Raw genomic sequence first — 6,281 nt, forward strand, 5'->3', positions numbered from 1 at the left:
CCACACACTCAGACAAAAACCGGTTCATCCCAAAGCCCAAAGACAAAACTCCTAAACACAAACTTTTTTTCTTTTTCACCTATCCCGTTTGGTTCTTTTGCCATCAGAATTAAAGGCAAAGAAAGATGCCCAACGGATTTACTTTACCAAATGGACCATCCCAGCCTTGCAGTATTGGTCTATTTGATTCACCTTTGCTTTTATTGTTTATTTTATTTTATTTTCACTTGCTACACATGGGACAGACTTGACTGGGGGAAAGATAAAGGGCAAAAAACAAAAACCAACAAAACAAACAGACAAAAAAATACATATATCAATCACCTGGATCACCTGTCTGAAAGAAAAAAGAGAAAACAAGCAAAAAAAAAGAGCGCAATATAATAAACAACATCATCGCAATGACCTATGTGAATATAACAGTAAATACTAAATATTAAACATTATTGTGCAGCACGTAAGATCGACAGCGCACAGTGTGCTTTGAGGTAGGAGCCAAAAAGGGTGTAGTTTGTGTGTGTGAGCACCCGTGTGTACACCTCTGAGCATGAGCGCGCTTGTATTTAAAAGGTTCCTTCATGTAATGTATTTAGTATTTAGTATTTATTTATTTATTGTCATTGTCAGAGAACAATGAAATTGCATTTGGGGCTTCCGTACAACCCGTAAATAAAATAATGAAGAAAATAATAAATACCCCTTAAAACCCAAGTGTAAATATTTAACCCAGTGTGACTCCAGTGCAATAAGACAATCCTTAGCAACAACATGAGAACATGACAAGTAAACATGAGAACCTGACAAGTAAGTTCAGTGCTATTAAGAAGTTGGATATGGTTATTGTCCGTGAGAGGGGGGCAGAGAGTTCAGGAGCCTCACAGCCTGTGGATACAGGCTGTTGGCCAGTCTGGATGTTCTGGCCTGTATAGACCTGTACCTTCTCCCTGAGGGCAGCAGGTGGAAAAGGTGGCGCGCAGGGTGATGTTGGTCCCGCAGAATACTGTGCACCCGTCTCAGACAGCGAGTGGGGAAGATATTACTAATCTCTGGCAGACTTATTCCAATAATTCTGCCAGCTTCTTTCACCACCCGCTGGAGTGCTTGCTGATCGGCCTTGGTGCAGCTGGGGAACCACACTAGAAATCCATACGTCAGAACGCTGCTGATGGCACAGTTGTAGAAGTTCAACATCAGAGATCTGGGAATGTGTGCGCTCCGCAGTCTCCTCAGGTAGTAGAGGCGCTGTTGGGCTTTCCGTGCAACTGAGGTGATATGGTTGCCCCAGGACAGGTCCTCGGTCACAGTTACCCCCAAGAATTTAAAACTGCTCACCCTCTCCACCGCCTCACTGCCGATGAAGAGAGGCAGATGGTTGTTATGACCCTTCCTCCGGAAATCTACAATGATCTCCTTGGTCTTTTTGGTGTTTAAGACAGATGATCTGCTAGAGGGTGTGGGGAGCCACAGCCCCGTCCTCCAGGGCATGAAGCAGGTATGGAGGAGATCAAGACTCTAGACAACCAGAGGCTCTCAGAGCACAAGAGACCAAGGAAGACCAACAGAGGGGCAGCCGCGCCACTCTCCCAGAAAGAGCTGAGGAGAGCCCCAGATGAGGAGTCACTCAGCAGCCGCGGAGCAGAAGCGGGGGGGGGGGGGGGGGGGGGGGGGGTTTGCAGTGACGTGCCTGTGAGCTCCACCTGCAGCCAGCTGTGCCAGAGTGACCGAGCCAGCACAGCCTGTGTGTGTGGAGGGATGTCTGAAAAAAAACTAAAAAACAAAGCAATCAGGCTGAATTAGGACCAGACTAATCCCCATCTTTTTTTCACATTGACACTGTTTATTTCTACTGTCTGTTTTTGGTCCATTTAGATTGCTAATGTAGTTTGTTAACAAAATGATGGTAAAAAACTTTTACCCTTAGTCTTGTGTGGTTTAAAACTACTTAAAAAGCGTGCCTATTTCGGGTCACTTTTGCCGGTCCCAAGCCCAGATAAAGGAGGAGGGTTGGAATTAAGATAAATGTAACTTGTGGTTCTAAATATTGTGGCATGCAGAGGTATCTTTACGAAGAAGCTCACAGAGAGAGATTGAGCTTGTTATTCAACCCCAAGCTGGTAGGGGGAGCTCTTTATTACAACACTTGCTGATGCTACACTGTGCTTCGAGGGTCATTAACAGCATAACAGAACTCACTTATGGTTGCATTCATTCTATAAAACAATAACTGTAAGTGACTTTGAACCGCAGTACAAACACAACATTCAAGATAACAGTTAAAAGTAGTGTAACCATAAACAATAAAACAAGAACATCTAAATAGCAGCATATGTCCCAAGGCATGATGGGAGAGAACTAGCTGTTCCCCCAACACGCCACACAGCCCCCACCTGAGTGGTTAGCTGTCCCCAGCAACCGGCATGTCCATAGCAAAGTCTCTGAGGTGTTGGGGAAGGCGACGGCTTCGTTGAGGACGTTCCGTGGGTCCCCCAGCTGCCTCCGAGGCCAGGTTGGGGGCCTGCGGTTGAAGCTGGGACCCTGACGCCTCCCTGGATGGACTCAAGGGCTGATAGGGTGCCAGGCGATCACGATGGAGTACGACCACCCTGTTCCGTTTGACCAGCCGCACCCTGTAGACCACGTCGGACAGCCTCTCAAGAACAGTGCAGGGTCCAACCCACTGGCTCATCAGTTTGGGAGAAAGCCCTTTCTTCCTCTCCGGGCTGTAGACCCACACATGCTGACCGGGCGAAAGTCCTTCCCCCTTGCAGCGGGTATCATAAGCTCGCTTCTGCCGGGAGCCTGCATCTCGGAGAGCCTGCCTGGTCAACTGATGCACCTCTCGGAGCCGGGCGAGGAGGTTGTGGAGGTAGTCCAACCCGGGGTCCCCGCACACATCCTGCCCGGGGGGGGATCCAAACACCAAGTCCACTGGGGTACGAAGCTCATGACCGAACATCAAGGCCGCTGGAGTGCACTTAGTAGATTACTGGACTGCAGAACGGTAGGCCATTAGGACCAGGGGAAGGTGTTGATCCCAGTCACGCTGCTGATGGGAGGTCAGGATAGCAAGCTGCGTGGCCAGGGTGCGGTTGAAGCGTTCCACCAACCCATCGCTTTGAGGGTGCAGTGGCGTCGTCCGGGTCTTCCTGATACCCAGCCGCTGACAGACCTCCTTGAACACCGCAGCCTCAAAATTCCGGCCCTGGTCGCTGTGCAGTTCCTCTGGTACCCCGAACCGGCAGAACATCTCGTTGACCAGATGCTCAGCAGTGGTAACAGCACTCTGGTCAGGGACTGCATAGGCCTCAGGCCACTTAGTGAAGTAGTCCATGGCAACCAGGACGTAGCGGTTCCCCTGGTCAGTGGTGGGGAAGGGTCCCAGGATGTCCACACCAACCCGTTCCATGGGAGCCCCCACCTGATACTGCTGCAAGGGGGCATGAGAGCGTTGGGAAGGCCCTTTCTGAGCCGTGCAGGCATCACACCGATGGACATGGAGCTCTACGTCCTGGCGACACCCGGGCCAGTAGAACCGAGACCGAAGTTGCCGCAGAGTCTTGGTAACTCCAAAGTGTCCTGCCCCTGCTGCACCATGAACCAACTGGAGCACCCTGGACTGCAACTGCTGAGGTACCACGAGCTGGAGGACCTCACGGTGACCCCCGGGAGCCTGCCAGCGGCGATAGAGGAGGCCGTTTCGGTTTTTGAGGTTGACCCATTGGGAGTAGAGAGCCTTGGTCTCGAGGTCCAGTGCAGATACCTCTGGCCATGATGGTCTCTGACCAGCTCCAATCCAACACTGAACCTGGGAAAGGGCAGGGTCTTGGTTCTGGTCGTGTTGCAGCTGTTGGGGATCCATGGCCTCCAGACCCTCAGTATCCCCTGCGGCGGACTGGACCTGAAGACTGCTACAATGCCCACCTGGAACAGAGTCATTCTCAGGGCCGCCCTGTGGTGACGCGATCACTGAAGTCATGCCCTCCCGGTCCTCCAAGCGTTGGCAGTACCTGCACTGTTTTTCCTCACAAGGGCGTCGGGAGAGGGCATCTGCATTGGTGTGGAGATGTCCCGCCCGGTGACGGACCTCAAAGTGGTAATCTTGCAATGTCTCCAACCACCGGGCTAGCTGTCCCTCCGGTTCTTTAAAGCTGAGCAGCCAAGTGAGGGACGCATGGTCTGTGCGCAGGAGGAACTTCTTCCCGTAGAGGTAGGGTCTGAAATGGCGCAGACCCAGGATGATGGCCAGCAGCTCTCGACGGGTGACACAATAGTTCCTCTCCGGTCTGCTGAGGGAATGGCTGTAGTAGGAGATGACCCGCTCCCCCTCAGGGCCTTCCTGCGACAGCACAGCCCCCACCCCTGTGTTGCTGGCATCGGTGTCCACGACAAAAGGGAGCTGCAGGTCTGGGTAGGCTAGCACCGGTGCCTCAACCAGTGCAGATCAGAGCCGATCAAATGCAACGGCACTGTCCTCACTCCAATGGAACTCCCGGCCCTTCTGTGTGAGCCAGTGCAGGGGGCTTGCAATGGTAGCAAAGTCCTTGACGAAACGCCGGTAGTATGATGCCAGGCCAAGGAAACTCCGCAACTCAGCAGTGTTGCCTGGAATGGGCCAATCTTTCACAGCGGCCACCTTCGCAGGGTCAGTGGAAACCCCTGCTCCGCTCACAACGTGACCCAAGAAGGTCGTCTCCTTTCGGAAGAGATGGCACTTTTTGGGGTGGAGGCGAAGGCCAGCCTGGCGGATAGCGTGGAAAACAGCAGTCAGGTTAGCCAAGGCTTTCTCGAAGTCTGTCGCGTGGACGAGGAGGTCATCCAGGTAGACCACACAGCGGTCGCGGGGGATGTCAGCCAGAACCCTCTCCATTAGGCGCTCGAATGTGGCTGGGGCATTGCAGAGGCCGAAGGGCATCACCTTAAACTGCCACAGTCCCTGGCCAATGGAGAAAGCAGTCTTTGGGCGGGCCTCTGGCGTCAGCTCCACCTCCCAGTAGCCACTGCGCAAATCGAGGTAACTGAACCAGCAGGACCCAGCAATGTCGTCGAGGGCATCGTCAATCCGGGGCAATGGGTAGGAGTCCTTGCGTGTGATGCTGTTGAGTAGACGATAGTCGACACAAAACCGCCAGGTACCATCCTTTTTCCGAACCAGTACAGCCGGGGCTGCCCAGGGGCTGTTTGAGGGTTCGATGATGCCCGCCTCTGCCATTTCCCTGATCTTTTGCTCTGCTGCGGCACGCTTGGCAAGGGGAAGGCGACGAGGGCGGAGGCGGATGGGCCGTGCATCTCCAGTGTCAATGTCGTGTTGTACCAGGCTGGTTTGCATGCAGTCCTCATCCTTGGCTGCAAAGATGTCGGCAAACAAGTCGAGTATCTCTCGCAGCTGCCGTCGCTGATCAGCCTGGAGACCCTCGCAGCTCCTCTGGTATAGATCCTCGACAGCTTGCTTGGTCTCTGCAGACAGTTGCGGTACTGCTGGTGAAGGGGAGCCCCCTTCCCCCGCCAGCGGCTACAGGTCCTCAGGCTTCCTGACGCTGGCTGAAAAAGTAGAGGCAGGCAGCGGGACTTCCTTTGTGGTGTGGAGCTTCACAGCCTCCGTGCCCAGGTAAAGGATTGCTCGGGACACGTCCACTGTGGCCTCCCATTTGGCTAACAGGTCCAGGCCAATGATGCATTGGTCCTGGATGCTGGCTAGCCAGAACTGGTGGTCCACGGTGCAGTTAGCAACAGTCACCGGGAGGGATCTTTCCCCCTTAACTTTGGCACGCTCCCCCGTGACTGTGGTGATGTGGAGCTGAGTAGGCTGCCAACCCTGCGGTATTGGGCCATCAGAACCAAGGAGGACTCCAGCCTGTACTAAGGAGAGCGTGGATCCAGTGTCTATCAGGGCTCTACAGGTGGTGCCAGCAAGGTCAGTCCCAGATACAGTCCCCGTGTCTGGCCGAGCCGGCCAACCCGCAAGTGTGATTCGGAGGACAGAGTGGTGGCAGGGGGCAGTTCCTCCGTTGTGCCACCCCGCCTTAGTTTAACGGCAGCTGGGGTGCCAAGCTTTGTGGGCTTGGTGCTGGACAGTAGCGTGGGATGTGGCCTGGTTCTCCACACCGATGGCAGTTACCCCTGGATTGGCCTCCTGCTCGCCTATTCCCTCGCCGAGATCGCCAGGGTGGTGTGTTGGTGGTTTGGCGGGCCTCCTCCTCCTGGTCGCTCCTTTCGTAGTCCGTTTGGTGCACTTGGTGACTTATGCCAGGGCTGTGTGCACCTGGGCTGAGCACATGCTCCAC

The sequence above is a fragment of the Maylandia zebra genome, linkage group LG19 (assembly GCF_041146795.1).
Source record: "Maylandia zebra isolate NMK-2024a linkage group LG19, Mzebra_GT3a, whole genome shotgun sequence".
Lineage (NCBI taxonomy): Eukaryota > Metazoa > Chordata > Actinopteri > Cichliformes > Cichlidae > Maylandia > Maylandia zebra.